The sequence below is a fragment of the Mauremys reevesii genome, linkage group 5, assembly GCF_016161935.1.
Source record: "Mauremys reevesii isolate NIE-2019 linkage group 5, ASM1616193v1, whole genome shotgun sequence".
Lineage (NCBI taxonomy): Eukaryota > Metazoa > Chordata > Testudines > Geoemydidae > Mauremys > Mauremys reevesii.
In genome coordinates this window covers 65,930,610-65,954,436 of record NC_052627.1, presented here as the reverse complement: position 1 = coordinate 65,954,436, position 23,827 = coordinate 65,930,610, and the positions used below count along the sequence as shown (strand labels likewise).

Below are 23,827 nucleotides of genomic sequence, written 5' to 3'. Positions count from 1 at the left end.
AATATCAAGGAGAGCAACTTTCAACTGGATCTGACAAAACCATTTTTCTTGTACCCACCGAGTTGATTTACAGGTTTTCATCTACATTATCTCTATCCTATCTCTTGTCATACATTTACTCCCCAGCTTACTTAGCCCACTTTGCAGACTTTGTGTTATCTCATCAGCTGTCCACATATTGAAGTCTATCTTCCACTTGTTTTGCCTATATCTGTGCACATTTTCCCTTCTTTCCTCCACCGTCTCCCAAAGCAATTGTCTTTCCCATTGTGTCTCTTTAAATGTTTCCTAAAAACCTTCTTTAAGCTTATAATTGGCTCTGAGTCTTGTGGCATTTCAAGTTAAGAATGCTATACAGTTAATACAAAAATGTACTGTTTTCTATTTCACCTATTTCCATTTCCTTGCCTGTTCATTTCGTTCTGTTTTCAAAGCACCATTCCCTCATCATGTATGGTGTCTGGTGACCTTTTATACAATTAACCAGCATGTAAAATTGTATTCCCACACTACCATGCAGCAGTTGGTATCTCAATGGGTATTTAGACATCTCCCATTCTTTACAAGGCTTCTGTTCAGCTACATGATAACCCTTCATCAAAGGTCTGTATTAAGTTGAAGTGTTGAATAAACTTTTTCATGAAACTTGTGATGGATGAGACCAACAGGACTGGAAAAGGGCCTTATAAAGAATAAGAGATTGTTAACATAATATACACCTCTACCCCGATATAATGCTGTTCTTGGGAGCCAAAAAATCTTACTGCGTTATAGGTGAAACTGCGTTATATCAAACTTCCTTTGATCCGCCAGAATGCGCAGCCCTCCTCCCCCCCCCCGAGCACTGCTTTACTGCCTTATATCTGAATTCGTGTTATATTGGGTCGTGTTATATCGGGGTAGAGATGTACTAATTTGTGGGTATGCATGCTATGACTCTTAAGTAGAATCAGAAGTGTTCGGGTGTTTTTGATTTTCTTGTCTGCTAGCAACTAGCTTATTAAGTAGATATAAATCTTAAGGGTAATTCTCCTTTAGCTCAAATGGTAGACCTCAGTGTTTACCATACTAGAAGTTTTGAGTTCTACTTGTGATTCTGGGTGTTTGCTGTTGAGCTGATAATCATGATTTATATGTACCTAGTTTGTGCTTCTAATAAACACTCAATGCACATGGATAAGCCCTGAACTGGGGAAAGTATGGAAATTTCTGACTGATTTTTGTGTGTACCATTGGCTTCCAATAGCTGTGATCTCAAACCTGCTTAAATGTTTGGGTTTTCCTTGTTTTCTACTGACTGGTCCAAGACGGCTGTGGTGTTGTAATGATCTCAGGCAACGTGCCATCGCTGCATGAATAGGATGATGTCTGAGGACTTAGTCACTGGCCTATGCTGTGATACCACATTAGAGCTCCAAAGTAAATTAGATCATTATGTCCTACTATTTTTTTTTGTAATATCTACCTGATTATTCTCATACTGCAATGTGACAATCCAGAATATGTCCATTTGCTTTATCAACTGAGATTCTACAGTGGTATTTACACCAGAGGTTGCAGAGGCCTTGTAGCTTTTACAATATCAACAGTTAGAGCACTTATTACTTTAATAAAATTAGCGGGTGGTTCTAAACCCTGGATTCCCTATGATTCTGTCAAACCATTCCTGCATTATATATTCACTGATAACTACGTGTTCTTTGTTAAATTCCTTATATTTGCAGGTTTGGCATTAAAATATTCACAATCTTTTAAAATTAATGGAAAAAAGGATTCCTGTGCCAAAACTTAAAATGAAATCACCAAGCTGTGTCCTTCCAAACCCTCTCCTCTTCTTCATATTCTTCTTATTTTCCAAGTGCTGAATAGATACAAAATATCCTTGCTATCAAAAAGTCTTAATTAGAACCTTCTAAAATATGAAGCATCTGTTCACAAACAAGACTGGTTTCTTCGTAGTTTATTAAATTTTGTGTGGTTTACTGTGAATTTTGCTCTGCCGGTCCAATAATTGAAACAGAACTTATCAGGCACTTAGTAATGGATCACATTGTCAGAGATGAAGATCTCCCATGCAAATCCATGTAATGTATGTTTGATGGCAGAGAAAGAAAGATAATAGTCTACGTGAGAGCTATATTCCTTAGGTTTGAATAAATAGAAGACTGTAATCTAAATGACAGTTGATCTACTAGCCTGGCATTAAATCTGATCTCGTTTTCATTTTTTATTTAACAAAGTGCTCTACTTCACGTTTAAAGTATAATATATCAGCAATGACAATTTATTAATCATTCTGTGTTATCCACCTACGTAGGGTTTTTCTGTTTGTTTTTTGCACAACAATTTTAATCAGAGGGTTAACTTTCAGTAGAAATTGTAATATGGGTTGTAACACTATATTCAGCATAAAGTAACGTCGAGCTGTGTCATTAACTCTGCATTTTTTTCATTGAGAGTAAAATGTGTCTTGCAAAAGCCATGTTTCTGAGGAGATTGTTTCTGATTGCTTCTTATTTAGAGAGTAAACTGGATTAAGGACCAAATCCTGAAGTCCTTACTCACTTTTTATTCAGGCAAAACTACTATTTACTCAATGGGAACTTTGTCTCAATAATAACTGAGTTAAGACTTCAGGATTTGGCCCTGAATTTAGAGCACATTGGTGGAAATCAATCTGAATATTTTTCCTCAGGGAAATCAAACTTCCAGTCACCTAAATCCCTGACAGACTCAAATTCTGCGGCATTCTAGCTTTCACATTTTTTTTAAATAGGGTTTTATACTTTTCAGAAGTGATGAGTTTCTAAAATTCCCCTTGAAGACAGTGGGAGGTGTGAGGGCTGAGTTTTTTCTAAAAATCAGGCTCTGAAGATAATCTTCCAAAAGTGAACTAATGTGATGCTGTTTTAAATAGCCCTGAAACCATAGTGTTAAGGTAGACGTGAACTGTGTCCATTCACCCTAATGTGGGGCTAACTCAACTCTGAAACCCAGTGATACTTTAAAAAGATAATTTTTCAGAATGCAGTTGTTTTCCTACTTTGCATGTATGATTGTGCATACGAAGTGGAAAGTTACAGATGCAAGTAAATGGGCAGAAATTCTAAAGTCTCTTGCATCATTTTTTCCCCACTGAGTGATTCTGAATGAAACAAAAATATTATCTAAAAAATTGGCCCAAGATTTTGAAATATGGGAGCCTAAAGTCAGGTTCCTAAGGCCAAATTGTGTGTCTTCAGGCCAGAAGGGACTGTTATGATAATCTAGTTTGACTCCTGCATACCAAGCTACAGAACCTCACCCAGTAGTTATGCATATTAAACCTTGGGAACTAAGGGGAGCAAAGTAGCAGAGAAACTTAGTGATGGCTCTTTGCACAGGAGTGAATTTTACTGTTCATGTATAAGGCTTTGAATATGCAAAGCACTAGATATATCCAGAGAATGTCAATGCCAGGGTCGGTGCAGTGATATTTTTTACTTGACCAACTTCTGTTGGGGAGAGAGACAAACTTTTGAGCTTATTCAGAGCTCTTCAGCTCTATCCAAGGGCCAGAAAGAGCCTGGAAAGGCATAGAGGCATCACACTGATCACTAGCCAGGAGAGGGTGCTTTGTGTTGCTCAGTAAACACCCCTGCACCAAAATAAAATGTGTATCTACACTGCAATCGAAGGTGTAATTTGCAGCCCAGATAGCCATACCTGCAGCTAGCTTTACTCTAGCTAGTGAAGCTAAAAACAACAGTAAAGACACAGAAATGCAGGCAGTTATAGGCCTGCCTGAAACCCAGGCACATACTCATGGTGCTAGCTTGTGCCAGGGTCTATGCCATTGTGTCTTTGCAGTTTTATTTTTAGCTGTGCTACTTAGACTGAAACTAACATGGATATGCCTACTCAAGCTGCAATCACACCTTTTGATGATGGTGTAGGTATATCCACTGGAAGATGGTGGTCATAGTGTGATGTATCTCAAAAGAGTCTGGGTGGTAAAGTGGGGAGAAAGATGACAGTTGTGCAGTGGTCATTAGGGAAACAATTTTCTGGGGAAACATAAATGAATGTGCTAAGGCATGTCATGATCCTCTAGTCTACAGAGACAAGTGTTCCCACTTTCAATGGGCAACCATAGCTGCCTGGTGGGAATGATTTACTCTTCACTGGGTGGCATTGCTGTATCATAGAGTAGGTTTTCTATATCATCCTAACAAGGATGGTTGTTAACACTAAATTACAGAAGGATTCCAGTGGCACCCCTGCTTATGCTCATATGAATAGCAATAATTCCTTACTAATTAATGTAATTGCAATGACTGTATCATAGGAATAAATAATAAGCATCTTAATACTATTTTTGTTGATGTTGGTTTGTACCCATCTCATGATTAAAGCTGATCATAAAATAAATAGTCCGTTAGTTTTTTCAGTCCCTTTTTATATTGTTCCAGATACCTGAACAGGAGAGAGAAAAGAAGGAATAACCTTGACTTACCAGTTTTTATTTGAACAGAGAAGAACCACGTTGCCATGGAGATCAGCATTTAACTTGCAGACATGACTCATTCCTGCCAAAGCTTCTGTAAAGGCAACACCTTAATGGAGAGTCAGGCAGATGTTTGATTATAATAAATAGCTTAATCAACTATGGGGAAAAAATCTTTATTTGCATTTACCATTCAAATATTAACTTTGAGAGTAGGGGAGAGAAAATGGAGAAGTTAAATATATCCTGTCTTAACTTCTAGGTTAAAGCTTACAAAGAGTTACACCTTTTCAAAGACACTCTTTGCTTCCGTTTTACCACAGGTTTTTTTAGAGGATTTTTTTGAGAGAAGAAATGTAATGCAAGTTGCCTGATCTTAATTAGGCTGAGGAGCATAAAATAATTTTACCCATTGGAGAAGTGTTTTAGAAGTCTGATCAGAAAAAAAAATCTAATGTGCTATAGACTTAAAGAACAGGAATTTAGTTCTGAGTAACCCTGAGTAACCCTTAATTCTGAGTCACTGACTATCCTGGATTTGGAGTGATGGAATTTAAATGCTCGTGCTTATATTTACCTGCCTAAAGAAGAGGGATAGATTTTCTGTTGCCCCTAGTATCTGCTGGGCACGTGGGGTGGAACAGGAGGAACTGGTTGAAGCTTTCTGATCTGTTGGCAGGTCTTACGCCAGCCCTGGAGTAGTTTAGCACAACATTGCAGCCCCGGTGCTGAGTTTTCCTGGTGCAGAAGTGAGGGTTTGACTCTAAAGTCTTGCTTTTGTTTTGAGTTTTTCAAGAGCAATTTTCCATGACCACCTAAGCTACTTACAAGGGGCTCATCTGGCTTTTATGCATGTGTACACACACACTCTTTCTCCTAACGCTGGAGTCCAGCTAACCAACAACCACTCTGCAAACCTGAGCAGGGGAAGAAGGTTCCAGCTGCTCCACTTCTTTTTTCCAATTAGCTGGAGGAGCCAAACATTTGAACTTTGTAGGAAAATTAAGGCAATGGGGCTTGGCCTCTAGATATAGAGTTCTAATGTACAGCTGCTGCTATTCACAAGCACAGCTGCTATTATTCAGGTTATATTTAGCCTTCTGGATAATATATGGACTAGAATTCTGACTATATTTTTACTGGCTAATATCCCAACTCCTTGTCTTTGTCTAGTGTCTCTAGGCATAATTTAACCTGAGTTCACTGGTGTGTATGTGGTGGAGAGGCAAGGATGTGCACTCTGTGCCACCCATGGAGGGTGCAGATTGGGTCAGCTCCAGAGTGGGGTTCACCTCCTCCCAGCCCATTGGGGTAGTTTGCTCATTGAGGAAGGAAGGGGCAAGCAGTTCATAGGGACTGTAATTGTTGTATAGGCCACACAAGGGAATAAACTCCTTGCACTATTCCAAACCTTTTGTCCCCAAAAGACGCATGCAAGTGCAGGGCTCAATCTGGTACTTAAGTGGCCTTGTTGCAAACCAGCAAAACCAGCACTAGAATGTTGGAAAATATTATCGTATTCCTGCTTGTAGCAAGGACAGCAGTATCTCACATCAGTAAGCATGTGTATATTTCAAAAGAGAAAATATGTCAGTCCTGCAATTATTGGGGATTATTTTATTTCTTCTTTCATTGTGTATGAATAGAGTGTATTCATCAAGCCACAGGGCAAGAGTACCTTTCTTATTTGATTAATTTGTCATAAGCATAAGATTTGTGGAAGTTTCTATCCTCACGTCTCCTCCCCCCCTAACCCTGACAGTCTCTCTTCCATGGGTGAGCAAGCTGATGGGAATTATATACAGCACTGCGTGGCTGCATTACAGTTCCACAGCTCCATTTCATTGTCATCTTTGATTGTAAAAGGTTCATTTCACTGTCGATTAAATCAGGACAGCAACCTTTCCAACTAGACCTAGCAGATGGAACCACACTTCAGTTAACTTCCCAACCAGTGTACAAATATTTTACCTTGGATGTTACCAAGAAACTATTTGTTGTAAGTATAAGAAGGAACCATAGTTGCAGATTCTAACACAGGGAGATTTATTGGATATCATATACCAATTGTCATATATTGGGATAGCATAAGATTAGATTAAAAGGAAAGTGAATGTTGAAATGACTGAGCATAAAGTTACACTTTTTAAGAACTGATAAACTTCATGGAGTATTGAAATTAAGTTTTCATACATCTTCTTCATTGTAAAATTAGAACAGCAAAGAAAGGGCACACTGGAGTTACCAGCCTCTCTTGTGAGATATAACTCTTTCCCCTGTGCCTTCTGTGTTCCTGACATTTTCTGTAATGGGTCTAGCATGGCCCTTCTTAATAAATAATAAATTCCAATTGTTTTGCTGGTATGTCTGCAAATTGTAAAAGAAATTAAATGAGGGAAGCAAGTGTCTGTGATGTCTGCATTACAAAGAAGTGATGGATATTATCCACTGCCAGATGTCTTTGTCTGATTAACTCGCACAGTAGTCAGTGAGACGCCTCATGTTAAATGCCTTAAGACTGGACCCATAATTCCATATCTTTGTAGCCCACTTCTAAATTATGTTTCTCTGTATTACCTCACTATTCCTCTGAAAGTCGGATGAAGTTTTCTCTATGTAACAAACATAGTAAAATAGTGAGTTTAGGGACATGGCTGTTCTTGTGTAAGGGAGAGAAACCCCTCCTGTGTACAAATTTATAGACAAAAGTAAAAGGTAGAGATGTGCAGAGGACAGAAGTTCTGTTTAGTGAAGCATTTTGATGCTTTGAAATGTGACTTCATTCCAAATCAGAAAAAAAACTTTCATTTCAATTTTAACTTTTTTATTTTGTTGTTATTATTATTATTATTTTATTATAATACAGTACAAAATAAAAGTACCAGAGGGGTAGCCGTGTTAGTCTGGATCTGTAAAAGCAGCAAAGAGTCCTGTGGCACCTTATAGACTAACAGACGTTTTGGAGCATGAGCTTTCGTGGGTGAATACCCACTTCGTCAGATACATCTTTGCTGCTTTTACAAAATAAAATAAATTGAAGTAACGTTTAAAAAAAATGAAAATGTTCCATTCAAAAAATGTCAAAACAGGATGTTTTGGCCCAGTTTTACATTGTCAAAACTATTTTTCTGGTTTTCTTCCAAAACAAAAATCTGGCAAAATCAACTTTTTTTTGCAAAGGATTTTGGCGAATAGCATATTCTGACAGAATATGGTTCTATCAAAGTTTCTCCATCAAGCTATAGATATTTTTTTTTAAAGATTGGATTGATTTTTCCATGTAACATAGAACTGGCCGTGCAGGCTAGTAATTGTGATAGTCTACATTTGGTCAATAATGTATATCAACAAAAATAACATGGAGAAAAAAACAGTTGGCAGAGCTAATGATGGCAGGAAGTAGGGTTTTATGCTAAGGTTTAGGAAATCCTCTTATGGTTGCATACAAAAAATGGGAACCCCTATCTCAGGATGTAGGCACCCTTAAGAATATTTTTAAAATATCGTTTTTATGACTTTCAAGTTTATCAATTAATCTAACCAGCAAAAAAACAAAAATCCCAAATCCTCTCACCACTCTCATACCTTCATTCCCCAAGAGCCAGGAAAAATGATATGGGCTTAGCAGCATGCTCTGATGGTCAGCATTTTGGAGCTGTTTCAGACCCAGGGAAGAGGAGTGAATTCCAAGTCTGAGGGGAACTGACAGAAAGCTGTGCAGGCAGCTGCCTTTTCTAGAGGGCTCCAGCATGAGCACCTCTGCTGACCTGAACGGTGAGGGCATGGTAGCTTGCAGGAAGGCCCTTGGGCATTTAAGGCTGTATAGATTAAGACAAGCATTTAAAACTCAACCTGGAAAACCGGTAGGCAAACAGTGCTGATCATAGACCACTAGTGTAATATGCTCATGGAGAAATGCCCTGCTTAACAAATGAGCTAATGTGTTCTTCACTAGTTCTGTTAACACCATCAGTTTATTCTGTAGCTTCATGTAGGGTGCATTGCTTTTACCTACTCTCAAGGTGACAAGGCAAGGCATGGATGACATCATACACAGTAAAGAACCAGGAAGTTTTGATTGTAAGTAAATTGAAAAAAATCTGTCTTGGAAATTGCTGCAAACTGGTTACCTAACTGTAGCAGGGAAACCAGCCTTAGATTATGAACTCAAAAAATATTAAAATACAGACACACCTTTAATCAAAGATGGGTATTATCTTCACCCCATCTTCGAGTTGTTTCCCCTAGTCAAACAATATCACTTCCATTTTATCCTGATTGAGCCTCAGCTAGCTGTCTTTCATGCTCCAGTCTTGGACAGACACTAGGTAAGACAAGGTGAATGATGTAATATCGTCTATTGAACCAACTTCTGTAGGTGAGAGACGCAACATTTTGAGCTTACACAGAGCTCTCTTCTACAACAACACTGCAGCCACTTGGTAAGACGTTCAACAGCTTTGACTGGTTCAAATGAGATGGAAATATACAATTAAGTATCAATACCGCACTGAATACACTACAATGCAGAGGTCATCCCGAATTCTCCAAGGGGCCCATATACTACTTAAACAAGAGGGGAGATGAGATTGAATCCTGCAGAACATAAGAACTCCCCATTAAAGGAAAGAACAATTTTCCATTACCTCTCTTGGAGAATATGCAGCAAGAAAGAAATGTGGCCAACCAAAAGCAAGCCTTGCTCATCCCTCCTGTGACCTGCAAGTCCATCACAACCTTTTAACTAGTTCTAACTCAGAATGAAATATTATTAGATACAGGGCAGCACTTGGCCAGACGGTAAATATCAAGGAATGATTGCTTGAGCAACAGCTGCATATATGGTTCTTTAAGAGAAGCTGGACACCAGTCTTCCACCAAAAAGGCACAACTAATCTCAGTGATGAGCACAGTTCTTTCCAGTGGCCTTCAAAAAAGGGTGAACATTTTTTAAGTTATTTCACAGGGATCCAAGTACACCTATTTTTATTTTTTTTTATTTTAGTGGCATTTTTATTAAAAATATTATTGAAATTCTTATCAAAATGGTTATAAAAATGTTTCATTTATCAAAAAGCCAGGTTTTGGTAAACAGAAAAGTTGGTAACTGTTTTGATTTGGAAAAAAAAATGTTAAAAACTCGTGAATACGCTTTTTTGGGGGCGGGAACCCAACAGTTGACAAAGTAATTTTGTTTTCTGAAAAGGTCATTTGTTTATTAAAAATTTTGTTTGAAAATTTGTGCCCAGCTCTAGTTATCGCACAAAGTATTCGCAGCATATTCAGTATTTTAGAGTAACAGAGACTGATACTCTAAGGAGAGAAAACTTGTTCCTTCATTATACTGCCCTACCATATGGAGGCAGAGAGTTCTTTCCAACTAGGCACAATTTTATCTACAAAGTAAGAAGAAATTTCTATACAACGGTAAGCATTTAATTTGATAACCCAGTGTAGATGGCTCAGATTAGTCAAGTGGTGTCCACCATCTCCTGTGTATTTGTGCTGTGTTATTAAGCTAAGGGTGATACATTGGTTTACTGATATGTTATATACCATGAATCATTACTTTGAGCATCCTCTCTATTTTGATTACAACTTGAGTCACATTTTTGTGCAGTTTATATAGGCATTGGGGCCCGGTTTCCACAAATCTATCTCACGGAAGATATGCTCCAAGCCACATATTGCAAAGTGTAAATTATCTCAACCATGTGACTGAGGCAGATCCCTCTGCTGATGTAAACTGCTGCATTGCTATCAGCTGAGGATCTGGCTCAGGCACTGCTGGTGGAGCATTGCCCGATGTCTTATATTCTTTCTGTAAGCTACAAAGCATACATGAAGAAAGCTGCACATTATAAATCTGGAGAAACTATCCCCTTAAGGATGCACTCTAATAAAAAAAATGTGATATCTATTCAGAATGGGAATGGTAATTAGAATATACTTTTATTGCTGTTTTGAGGGATGCAGGTTTCCTAAGTGAGACAGCAGAGAAAGAGATAAAATGGAGCCAGCCAGACTACATGGTTTTCTACAGCAGTGGAAAGAGGAAAAACATAACATATTAACCACAGTTTAAACCACTAATTAAAATGGTCCATGAATAAGTAAATAAATCATTTTGATGGTAATTTTTAACAACGAGTGCCCATAAAGACAAACAAAAACAAATACATTGTTCATCTATAACAGTGGTCCCCAAACTGTGGGGTGCACCCTCCTAGGGGCTTGCAGAGGAATGAGGGGTGCAGCACAAGAGGGCAGGGAGAGTGTGTCACTCAGCCCCCACTCCGCCCCCACCTCCACTCCAGCCTGGCCCCAGACCTTGGCCGCAGCTGTGGTCCCTGCTCTCAGTCCCTGGTCTCTGCTTCTGGCCGTGGCTCCACTCCCGGCCACAGCTCCACTCCCAGCCGGGGGTGGGGGCACAGCCACATTCGATTACTGCTAGGGGGGCCACGAGAGGAAAAGTTTGGTGACCACTGAGCTAGGAAGTGTGACAAGTCTCTGATTTAAATTCATAGCATACAGTGGGCAAACATTCAAGTGAATCTCAGTGTCAGGGTGTAATCCAATGACATTACTCAATATTCTGTGTAGTAATTAAGAGAGATGAATAAAATAAATACATTCTGTGCTAAAGATCACATCATCTGGTAAGTAACTATTTGTAACAACTCAGAGAAAGATTGGATGCTGTTCTGTCCTCATCATGCAAAGGACATTTTCTCAAGCATGAAGGTTTGGTTAGATGGACTTAAGAATTGCCTGCAAGGTCTTTACATTATAGTCAACCAGCTACCCTGTCAGTGTCACTCTTTTACATGCACTTTGGTTTCATGTTTCTATTAAAATTATTAGGTCCTGACTAAGGAATTGTATGCTGTACAAATAACTCTTCCCTTTGTTGAGGGTGGGGTATCTTCTAGTACTCTCAAAGATTCCATGTTTTCTTTGGTCAGAGAGAGCCCCTAGAATGAGCGGGGTAGGGGAGGTCACTAAGGGCAATTTGTGGCTTTCAACTAGCTGTCCTTGTCTAACCCGTTCTGAGAACCAAATATGCAGCACACCCATCCAAACCTTTAAACTTTATGAAAAGAGGATTAAGATTTAGCTTTTAAATGAAATGTTCAATCTATTGGGTAGCACAATGCGTAGTAAAAGGGAAACAAGTGAGCTTTAGCAATAAAATAGTGTTATGTCTCTTCAGACATCCTGTGCTATACTGGATATCTCAGTGCTTACAAAAACAAACAAGAAAACAAAACAGTTGTGGTATAAATCTACAGTAATTTCAGTGAAGATACTTCAGGTTCACACTGGTGAAACTGAGATCTGGATCTGGTCATGGCTGGTAATACATGTGTTTGTATCTGCAGTTATTAAAAGTGCAGGGTTTAACAAGTCATTTGTGGTACTGGTACATTTGTTTCCTCATGTTGTGGTGTCATCCTTATCTATTGATAAATCTGACTTCATCATAATAGTCACAAATGCTTTTAGAGATATATGCAGTGATATAGCTGCAATGGTCCCAGGATACTAGAGAGATGAGGTGGGTGAGATGTATCTTTTATTGGACCAACTTCTGTTAGTAATAGAGAGAGGCTTTTGAGCTACACAGAGCTCTTCTTCAGATTTGGGAAAGGTACTCAGAGTGTCACAGCTAAATACAAGGTGGACCAGACTGTTTAGCATAAGTAGTTAACACAATGGGGGGGGGGGGAGAGATAGCTCAGTGGTTTGAGCATTGGCTTGCTAAACCCAGAGTTGTGAGTTCAATCCTTGAGGGGCCCATTTAGGGATCTGGGGCAAAATACTGGATGATTTAGTTGGGGATTGGTCCTGCTTTGAGCAGGGGCTTGGACTAGCTGACCTTCTGAGGTCCCTTCCAATCTTGATATTCTGTGATTCTATTCTACATTTCAAGGGACCATTCAAGGTGAAGTGGCCAGTTACCACCCTTCCAGTCAAGAGGGGGAAGGCAGCTGGGGTAGAGGGTTGTTGTGGGTATAAATCCACTGTGTCTTATTCAGTCCATGATTTTCAGTGTCTTACAGCATTATGTATTTAAGCTCCCAGGCTCATCTTTTGAAAATGTGTGGTTTCCTTTGAGGATGAGGACTGAGAGGTCAGATACAGAGTGATCACTTTGTGAGAAGCGTTCATCCACGGGTGATGTGGTGTTTGTCTTTTATCATTTTCCTGTGCGAGTTCATTCGGGTACCTAGTGATTGTCTGATTTCACCCACATGGTTGTTGTTGGGGCATTTAATGCACTGGATAAGGTACACCACATATTGTGATAGACGTGTAGGACCCATGGATCTTGAAAGATGTGGTGGTGGGGGGGTTGATCATTGTAGCAGTGGAGATATATCTGCAGGTTTTGCATCTGTTCTAGCAGAGTCCGGTGCCGCTTTGAGTTGGTGTCCCCTGGTCTGTGGGGAGCTTGCTTCTGATTATGAGTTGGAGAGGTTGGGGTTGTTTGAAGGCGAGAAGAGGAGGTTCAAGGAGGATTTCTTTCAAGATGGGGTCCCCATTGAGTATGGGCTTCAGTATGGGCTAGCAGTATGAGTAATTATGCAGCATTCTGGACAGACTGCTGAAGTACGTGCTGACATGCCGTCATTGTTCTGGTACCCAAACTAGCTAGATTAAAGAAAGCTCAGTTATGTCTGCATGAGCTGCAGTCACACCCTCTGCAGCGCAGACCCACCCCCTTCTCTACTCCACATCAGCATCGGTACTGTACCCACCTACTTGACTGTATCAGGCTTCCTCATAAACCCAAACACTTTGCTTACAAACACAGTTAATACGTTTCTTTCAAGTAAGCAGTTCTTCTGGAAAAAATTAAATGAGTGCTGCATGCATGACATTTTGCCTAGGTCTTGGGTCAGACAATTAAGAGCATGGTTCTGTCCCCATTACACAATGCGTAGTACCTAACTCCATGAATAGTCCCAGTGAAACCAATGGAATACACAAGGTACTGAAAGTTTCTCATAACTGGGAACTTCAGTCCTGCTAAGTATTTGCTCACCCTGAGAACAGCTCAGGTATGTTTCAGGGCTGAAGCTCCACTCCTGCAACTTAAGTGGATGTAACTAAACTTCAGTTACTTGGTTTTTGCTACATTAGGGTTTACCTGTGCTCCAAATTCACCTTGCTGTGAGCAAAAATTGGCCCATAAGCAATAGCAATTTACACTTGTATAACACTCTTCCCAAAGAAGCCACAGAGTGCAGTACACATTATGAAATTTCCAGCAATTAAGAACAGTTAAAAGCAACAACAGCCCAATTTTGAATTGCCGCACAGATTGAGCATTACAAATGGCATGAGGAAGTATATTTCATAGTCAAAGGGCAAGATTGCTAAAAAGCTTTGGTTTCTCTTGTCATAGGACTTTAAATAGGACAGATTTAAGAGACCAACTGATTCAATAATTAATGAACAGTGAGGGGTATAATGAATCAATTAGATCAATAAGGGTCACACCATACAGTATGAGGGAGGAAAAAAACACCTTGCTGAAAATAAAGAAATTTAAATACAAGTTATGGTTTGGATTTCAGTCAAGGGTATTTTATTTTATTTTTATCATGGAGACAGGCTAGTGAATGTGACTAAATTTGCAGGGTATGCAGGGAACGCTGTACTCTGTGTAATACAAAGATAGACACTCAAGTAATAGAAGTCCTCTGATTTACACCGCCTGAGAGCCATTACACTACAGTCTGTGAAGCCTGTATAAGAATATACTTTTCTCTGGAACCATAATCTTACTACACTTTTATACCTTTTGTGTGTGTGAGTGTTTGTTCCCTCTCCCATTTTTCCTCCCTCTCTTCTGGGGCAAAAAGGGAAGGATTTCAGTCTTATAAAAGAATGAGAAACCTGCCACTAAACTCCACTAATGTTGGAAGAGTAAAAGGTGGTATGGGATAATTCCCAGGATAAGTCATTTAGCCCAGATCAGCTATTTTTAAAGTTCTCTGAGGTCGTTAGTTTGGAAATGGTCTCAAAACCTCATAAGAATTGTCAGATTAATTTTTCATTCTTGCATGGTTTTTTTTTATGCATGAACCAGATTTCTAAAAGTGGTGAGCTCCAGTATGATGATGATGATGGGGAAATCTTTTATCTTGCTCATCAGCATCACCTTCCATGCTACAAAAAGTGATGGGCTGAGGGAGGCCTTGATTGAAGAAGAGAACACACTTAGCAATTATTAATTATGGGAAGCAATGCACCCAGTAGATAAAGCACTGGATTATGTAATAGAAGACTTGGTTTCTATAACTATCTGCCACAGAACTGCTGTGTAATCTTATGCAAGTCACTTAATCACTCTTGCCTTCCTATGAGTAAAACAGTGGTAATGATACTTACCAATTTTAATAAAGTGCTTTGAGATATACAGATGAAAAGTACTCGCATAGGTTATCAGTGATATTATTATTTTAATTGTTATTACAGTAATTTAATCAACACAAAGGCTTCACTAAGAATTGTTTGAATCCTGTTTTGGGTGTATTGTGCATTGTGTTTGGGGTGGGGTGCTTAATTAAAATCCTTATAATTAAAGTAATATGTTTTACAGGTGCACATTTCTTCAGTTTAATTTAATAGTGTTAAAGATAGAAAAGATTAAGGAAAAATAAGACAGGCATCAAGTTTCTTCAGTAAAAGTTTCACCCTAATAAGTAATCCCTTGGAAACAGCATGTGCCACATTAGACAATTCAAGGCAGGAAGGAGGTGCAGCCCTCCATCAGGTCTCTTCCCTTAAAAATAGGGAGTTTTATGTAATAAAGCCATGTTTCTCTCACTTCCCGTTTACATGCGAGAAACTTGATTTCATCATTTGGTTCATTTCTTCATTGTCCCTTTAAAGAAAACTCTAATCAGTAAATATGGTATGAAGAATTGCTGGATGCTACAGTACATAAAATAATCAAGTAAGTGTTTTATAGCTCTATTGTAATTGAGCCACCTAGACCTGGTGTATTTAATTAATGTTCTTTCCTTTGAAATGTATTTTGGCTGTTAGACAAGAACTTGGCCACCTAGAGTCTTTCATCTCTGATGTTAATTGACTATTGTCTGCCAATTACTATGACGTGCTGGAATCCAAAGTGAATTATTCTGGCTTCCAAAACAAATTAATTTGTCTTCCAAATTAAAGAATGCAAATATACTGATAATTCATAGAGAAAAGATGAATGTGTATCACACTCAGAATTCAAAGTTGGAAGGAGGAGCATATGGAAAGACAATGACAAAGATAACCTCTTTTCCTATGATTTCCTCTACTGTTGATCATGGCAATTTGCTGCCATTTATGTGTGGACCATCAGGAACATTCATATGGGGAAGTACAATACAAGGAGGTAATTATGAGGCTAGAATATTCAGGGAAGAAAAATCCATCAACTGCTGGGGTTTTACTGTGACCCTTAAAATACAATAACCAGTAGAAGGGCACACCTCAAATAAGAGAAAACTAAGGAGAAAATACACTCCAGTGTGCAAAATAAGTTAATTTCATAGCTGCATCCCAGAATATCCAGAAAACAAAGAATTTATCAGGACCTAAAGACACCTAGCTTAAAATTCCACATGGTGGTTCAAATTTATTTTGATCAGAGTTCAGGATGCTAATGAAAAGGAGACTGACAACCAAGACTGAGTATTGCAGAACGCTTCTGTGTGAGAATTCTATGGAAAGGCAGAGCAGCTGTCCAGCATGACACCCTGAGACTGCCTGGAAAGAAATGAGCGCAGCCATTTTATTGAGATTCCATCAGTTCATGACAGGATGAATAGGTCTCTATTCAACAGGGACAAAAGCAGCTGATAAATCAGGTGTGGCAGAATTAGCATAGTTGTTTCATCTCTGTGAATTGCTGTGAGGTCATCCTTCACCTCCAGCAACATTTATAGTACTCTGACCTTGCCTGAAGCCATAATGTGAGGGGGCAGGTTATAGGTGGAGGAGAGATGTTGCTAGAACTGATTTGCTCAATAATCTTGCCTGGGAATGAGGCCTCTAGGCTCTAGGCTGTGTATTCTTTGCAATGCAATAGTCCTTGTATTTTTCCCACTGAAGACTGTTTCACAACCTCTAGAATATTTGACTTTGCAAAGTTACTACCTAAATCTTTGAATAGTTCTTCTTGATAACTAAAGAGCCTTCTTCGATCTGCCATCAAAATTTATTTTTGAGATATTAGGTCTATTGGAATCTGTTAGTTTACATAATGTTTTGGCATCATGTCATGGTTTTGTTTGCGTGTGTGGTATATCCTGTAAGCAGCAGCTGCACATAATAAAAATAATAATTCAGACAGAAACTAAAGTCCACTTAAGTAAATGGAAAGATTAATTGATTGACTCCTCATCAGGCCCTAGGGCAACAGACAGAATTTACTGATGGTGAGCATAGCTACTGAATACAGAATTATAGCACACTAACAATGAGCATTTCTTCAAGATTTAGCTGTACAGCCAGTAAAAGACCTCCTGTAATACTATCTGTACTAGCTCCATTTGGTGATTCTTGACAGTGTAAGAGTGCAGTGTGCTGTATTACATTTCTGTTCAGCAGAGCAAGGAGGAAAATGGAACCTGAAATTTAATATCAATTTGTCATGCTACATCTCTAGGGTTGCCAACTTTCTAATCGCACAAAACTGAACACCCCAGCCCTGCCCCTTCCCCAAGGCCCCGCCCACTACATTCCCCCTCCCTCAGTGGTTCACTCTCCCCCACCCTCACTCACTTCCCCTGGGCTGGAGCCAGGGGGTTGAGGTGTGGGCTCCAGCTGGGGGGTGCAGGCTCCGGGGTGGGGCTGGGGATGAGGGGTTTGGAGTGCAGGAGGGGGCTCCAGGCGGGTGGGTGGAGCTGAGGGATTTGGTGTATGGGAGGGGGCTGCAGGTTGAGGCAGGGGGTTGGGGTGCAGGAGAGGGTGAGGGCTCTGGGGTTGGGTCAGGGATGAGGGGTTCAGGGTATGGGAGGGGGCTCTGGGCTGGGGCAGGGGGTTGGAGTTCAGGGGGAGTTAGGGCTCTAACTGGAGGTGCAGGCTCTGGGGTGGGGCTGGGGATGAGGGGTTTGGTGTGCAGGCTTGGGGGTGGGGCCAAGAGATTTGGAGTGCGGAAGGGGGCTGAGGGTTGGGATGCAGGAGGGGGTGAGGGCTCTGGGGTGGGGCTGGGGATGAGGGATTTAAGGTGTGGGAAGGGCTTTGGGCTAGGGTATGGGATTGGAGTGCAGGGGGGTGAGGGCTCTGGGATGAGGCCAGGGATGAGGGGTTTGGAGTGTAGGAGGGGGTCTCTGGGTTGTGGGGGGCGGGGGTGTCAGGGTTGGTGTGCTGGCTTACTGGACTCTTAATGGCCCGGTTGGCAGTGCTGATCGGAGCCGCCATGGTCCCTTTTCGACCGGATGTTCTGGTTGAAAACAGGACACCTAGCAACCCTACATATATCAGGCCTAATTAGAAGGGCAGGTACTGTAGGCACAGTGAACTCTTTCATACATAAAAATAAGCAGGGCCACCCAGAGGATTCAGGGGGCCTGGGGTCTTCGGCCTCAGGGGTCTTTCCACTCCGGGTCTTCAGGGCACTTCGGCAGCGGGTCCCGGAGCAAGTGAAGGACCTGCCGCTGAAGACCTGGATCAGAAGAAGCTCCAGGTTTTCAGCAGCAGGTCTTTCGCTCCGGGAGTGTTCGGCGGCACTGAAGGATCTGCCACCGAAGACCCACCGAAAACTCTTGTGGGGGCCCCTGAAAACTCTCGTGGGGGCCCCTGTGGGGCCTGGGGCAAATTGCCCCACTTCTCCCCCCCCCCCTTTGAGCGGCCCTGAAAATAAGAGGTAACTAGTTGCTTTACTTTACTGGATCAGGACTGTGCGATGACACAAAGGCATGCCTTTTATGCTGCAGGGGACAAAATGAGGTTGAAACGATGCTAATAAATTAGGGAAATAGATTTAAACTCACAAGCTATTTGTTACATTTGCTACATTTTACTGAGCAATTTGAATGTTTTTGTCCCTATCAAGGTGTTTGTCTTGATTTTCTGTAGCTGAACAATGCTAAGAAAGAAAGATACAAAACCAACAGTTGCAGTTTTACAACATAAGCTATCTTTATCGAGGCCACCAAGTATCGAAGCTCCCCTAGCAGGTCTCCAATAATAAATGAATGTAAATCAAGTATTCGTGCAATCATGCAGGTCATTTATAATTGCCAGGTAATTTAGACATTAGCAAGCAAGTAACAGAAGGTGGTTTTGACATGCAGAAATCTATCACAAATGCCATTGCTACCTTTTATAACTACAGTGTTATGATTAATGTTGTGAGAATGCCATAGAGAAATAAAACAGACTGTATTTAGATGGATGAATAATAAAGAAAGCTTATTCTTGCTGCAGAGAAATACATTGGCAAATAGAGCTATATAGAAAACCAGAACATTGCTGCAGTATTATGAAAACATGTATATGCCAAAATTAGATGTTATATGTGATATAAACATTAATAAATAAGAAAAGGATGATCCATGTGTGCAGTTTGCTCCTGTTATCCACCTTGAAAGCTAATATTGATGCATTGATATAACTACCCTTACTTCCCTGAAGTTCACTCCTTGTCTTAAAGAACTGTGTATAGGACAGACTTTGAAAAATAGGTTTATGCTCAAGAATGATCTGTGACTTCACGTATGGTTCTGCCTTTGACACAGTATGTTTTGAAGGTAGTAGGGACAATTATGATATTTAATAAGTTTGCTTTCACTTTCTCTCCTCTCTTCATTTCCTCCTTTCATTTTTCTTTGTCTGTCTAATCAAGTCTATTAATCTAATCTTCTGTACTGTATTTCTCCATCTAATCAGCATTTGTGAAGTACCTGCCATTTATCTTCATAATTTTTGTGTATGTCACTTACATTCAATCGATACATTTTTTGTTCACTCTTATCTATAGCCTTCCTCTTTTTTTTTCTCCTTTTGAAATTTGTATAGGAAAATAATGGCAGAGCACGCACTCTCTCTCCTCGCCACTTACAATTGACAACTACTCACAATGCACATATCCGATTCCTCAACATCACACTCCAATGCACAACCTTAACTCTGACTTATAATATGCTGCAAAGAATCCTGTGGCACCTTATAGACTAACAGACGTTTTGGAGCATGAGTTTTCGTGGGTGAATACCCACTTCGTCGGATGACTTGCATCCGGTGAAGTGGGTATTCACCCACCAAAGCTCATGCTGCAAAACGTCTGTTAGTCTATAAGGTGCCACAGGATTCTTTGCTGCTTTTACAGAACCAGACTAACACGGCTACCCCTCTGATACTTATAATATGCTATTACTTTCTTTTAAAATGCTAAGGTTAGAGTAGAAACTGAATTGTGATGTGACTGAGAGGAATTAGCTATATGGTGGAAGTGACAGGAAGTTTCCTCTGGTGGTGGCATGTCTCTGAATGTGTTTGGGTGTTATAACGTGTAGGTGATAATAGTGCCCTAATTAGTGATTTCCTTGATTTTTCAGTCATAGTGCTGGTAGGAAATGCACTTGAGAAACTACCTCTAAGTTAACTAAGTTTTGTATCCAACATGTTTACTAACAGTATTGAGATATTTCAGTCCATTTGTTTCGTGCAATGCCATGATGGCAACTGGCATCTAAGGATAAATGTATCATTAAACAATAACATGCATTCCATCATATCTTAGCCTTTAAGACGGGGCATAGGAGAGCTAGATAAATGTGGCTAGGAATCCTTTCTGCTGTCAATGAACACACACTGGACCTGTGACTCAACATTTATCTGTGCCACAACTGTCAAAGCTATCTAAAGCTTAGAATGTAGATAACATTCCATATAGTGTGGAACAAAGATAGGCATCCCTAGGTGAAAAAATGTTCTGTTATATTAATTTAATCCTGAGATTGAAGAGTGTGTTGGTTTTCACAGGCTGTGATAGATGGTGACATTTGGGAAAGAGATGGAAGAAAGGAGGCTGCTTTACTTTTGGAAAAGGACAACAGCACTAGTTAATCCCCATCTGTAGCTGCAATTCACAGTGCTGGTCTATATCAAAGAAAGCAGAAGATATACAGCCGTGCAGCAGTGTGTTGATTATTGTTTAGATCTATCCTGAAATCTTTACATCCAAGGGACAAAAGTGGGGAAATGTGTTAAAGATGCAGCAAATTGCATTTGAGTAATACTGAATATGGGTAATGTTGTAATGTTTACTTTCTGTGCATATTACAGTCCCTTAATTCCCTTCTCTGGTGTTAACAATCTCAATCATTTGGGGGTGAGACTAGACTGTGGCACTTTCACTGCTGTCCTGAGTAGAGGAGGCTGCAGAACTGCACTGGCCCAGGAGAAGGACCAGAGAGATCATTCTTCAGGTTTTTTCCTTGTGCACAGGTGTGGGGGGGGGGGGAAGGGGGGGAGACGAGGGTGTGATTTGCTCTATCTGCCAGATCAGATTGTGTGCTGCCTCCTCTCCACAGGCTGGTGAAGAGTGGGATCATGGCCATATTTCTAAGCCTCCCCCACTCCTTCTTGGTATCCTGACTGTGGCAGGGAGCAGGAGCAAACAGTCCCTGCTCTCTCCAAAATGCAAGAGAATTTTTTTGAGAGAGGCTGTGCAAGATGTATGTGTAGAGAGATTGTTGCTCGCTCTTCTACCCCCATACATGGGTCTCTTGCAATCCTAGCCTTTGGTACCTTCCCTTCGTTTTATTCCTATAGTGTCATACCCATAAGCATTGTGTAGTGCTAGTAATTATTTTTCCAATAAAGCTTCTGACAGGCTTTTTATCTTGGGATCAGTCAAAAATACTTGGTCACATGACATGTAATTAATATCATGTCTGTGTATCACACTGTATTGGACTTGGTCAGTAATTCTCCTTGAAACTTTATATTTATTTTGCTTGGAGCTTTGATAAGGACTGTTACAAAATTTCCACAAGGATAAAATACAACAAAGCAAAAAAAATGACTCTTGGTGTGAATCTGTTCAGAGGTAGCACATCTGATTTGATTTTTTTTTTGGGGGGACAGTCATGTCTATTTCACTTTAAAGCATACCTGAAACCTCCCCATTATGTGCTCTATGTGATTATTTTTTACCTGATTATATCGTGGAAAAGCATCCACTAACGGATATTTTTTTTTGTTTTTAAGTCAACTATTTATTCTGTTTTGAATGCAGTTTCTGACCTTGTGCATCAGAGTAATGCAGGGATAGTAGCAAATATGGTAGCATGAAAATTGTACTTGTAATTGCAGGCAAAAGCATTACTGTGAAACCCTCACACTGTAACAGTACGTATACTATTGACTCAGTTTGGCCTGTGAGGTAAATTGCTCCAAGTCTCATTACATTGCAATTAGTAGTTTCAAATCAGAAAGATATTGGGTCACATTCTGATCATCTTTGTTGATTGGCACCCTATTTTACAAAGGTGTCCATTGACTTCAATAGAACTGTTTGTGAAGTAAGGTACTTTTCAGTGGAAGATTATCAGGATCTGGCCCACTATTTAAGTTGGTGTAATGATAAATAGCATCAAGAAGTGCTCTATTAATTTGGCATGATTTCCCTGAAATGGCTATCTGCAGAATACAATACTGGTAGGTGTGGAGTGAGATCTGTCTGTTTATCTGCTGCAGATATTGCCATAAAATTGTCTTCCTTGCACTGTGACAAATTCTGTGGCTCCAGGGGCCTCGAGAGGAATGGCCAGGGACTGGGCAATCTCTTCATGTGTCGCACAACCCTAAACAAGCCCATATTTTCTGCATTTGTTGGAAATGTTTATGCTTTGTTTCATAACTACGTATCAAGCATATTGATACTATGCAGTAGTGTTCAACTTGTGTAACGGGGAAGATCTTGCAGGGAGTCCAAAGAATTCTGCTCTGGAATTTTTTGAAAAATATCTGCCATTTGGTGCAGCTTGGTTCATACCAAACAGAAAAATATTTACTCTTCAATCTCTTGATGCGTACCAAGTGATAACACTAGATGTGAGGAGAGCAAGGAAACCACCCCATTTGCTCTTTCGGTTTTATTAAACTTTTAACACATCGGGTTCCTGAGATTCCTCTTTCAGCTCATCCCTGAAAGATTCACAGGAATGCACTACTCGCACACTGAAAGAGTGCACCAGAAAAGTGTTGTAGGTGTATTCTTTTCACACACAAATGGAGCTGGCAGGGTAAAGTGGAGGGTCTAAATTGTACCACATAAGAGCCTGTGACCTAAAGTAAAGCAATCCTGATGTTTCATTTTTTGTGTTGTTGAGGCAGACAGGTACCGAGCTGTAGTTTTATCTGTATTAGAGCTTTCATTTTGGATGGCTAATATTTCTTATACGTAAATGGGACCGTAAAAAGTTATTTTAGGCAGTCACTATCATTATTTATTATTTTTGATATTGACAATTTGCTGAGTGCTGCACAGAGGGGAAAAATAGAAGCAAATAGCCTTATACAGAATGACAGCATTTTAGAGTTATAGCCCAATGCACTTTAATATTACTCTTGTAAGCTGTAGTATTTTGAGATACTATTTTAAAATATTGTACTTTTTTTATAAGACACTTCAGATAAAATGACTTAACCCAATCTTAACCCACTAATTAGACCAACCTATGAGGTTTGAAAAAAGCTTAGTTTTAAGCTTTAGTTTCACTGTTGTTTTTATTGGGTTTGAAAGTGAAAATACCAAAACCTTCCACAAAAGATTGATCTTTAGACAAATCCTGTTGTTGTAAATCTCCCATGAAGGCCTGATCTTTTGAGATTTCCAACATCAGTTCTAGATCAGTTTCAGATAAGTTCAGGTTTCATATAAACATCAAATAGTTAGATGTTTATATCCAAACTGAACTTCTAAAATTGTAGGTAATAATTAGTGGTGAATGAACCTCTACAATTTTGAAGTCAGAAAATTGTGTGTTTGTGTCATTTATGAAAAAGTAAGAGAACTTTTTCTGCTTCTACTTTTAAGATTCATTGAGGTGTAAATGATTTTGAAATGATGCATGGTGATTTTAGGGTCATGGTGCATGTGAACAATAAATAATTATAGGACTTGTATTGCTTAGTATGGTGCAACTCTCTTAATAGAGAGTTGTAAGCAAAATAGTGAATAGTCACAGAAAACACTTCCTTTAAGAACTAACAGACTAAACGTACAACATTTTTGAGGGTCATGATTCTTTCCACTCTTTACCTTCTTGGTGTGTCAGCAGTCTGGTGCACTCCTGGGCCAAAGCTGCCCACTTCAGAGTC

General features: G+C 39.8%; 1 protein-coding gene across 22 annotated transcripts in view; it reads left to right on the top strand.

Moving 5' to 3' along the window:
* MARCHF1 (membrane associated ring-CH-type finger 1) overlaps positions 1-23,827 on the top strand; it is a 471,750-nt gene that overhangs the window by 340,889 nt on the left and 107,034 nt on the right. The window contains exon 1 of one of the 22 annotated variants that reach the window (XM_039539346.1): positions 15,396-15,455. The exons of the other annotated variants lie outside the window; for them this stretch is intronic. The gene's annotated coding sequence lies outside the window, so the exon portion shown is untranslated. Of the gene's footprint in view, positions 1-15,395; positions 15,456-23,827 lie in introns of those variants that run through there. 22 annotated transcript variants of the gene reach the window in all.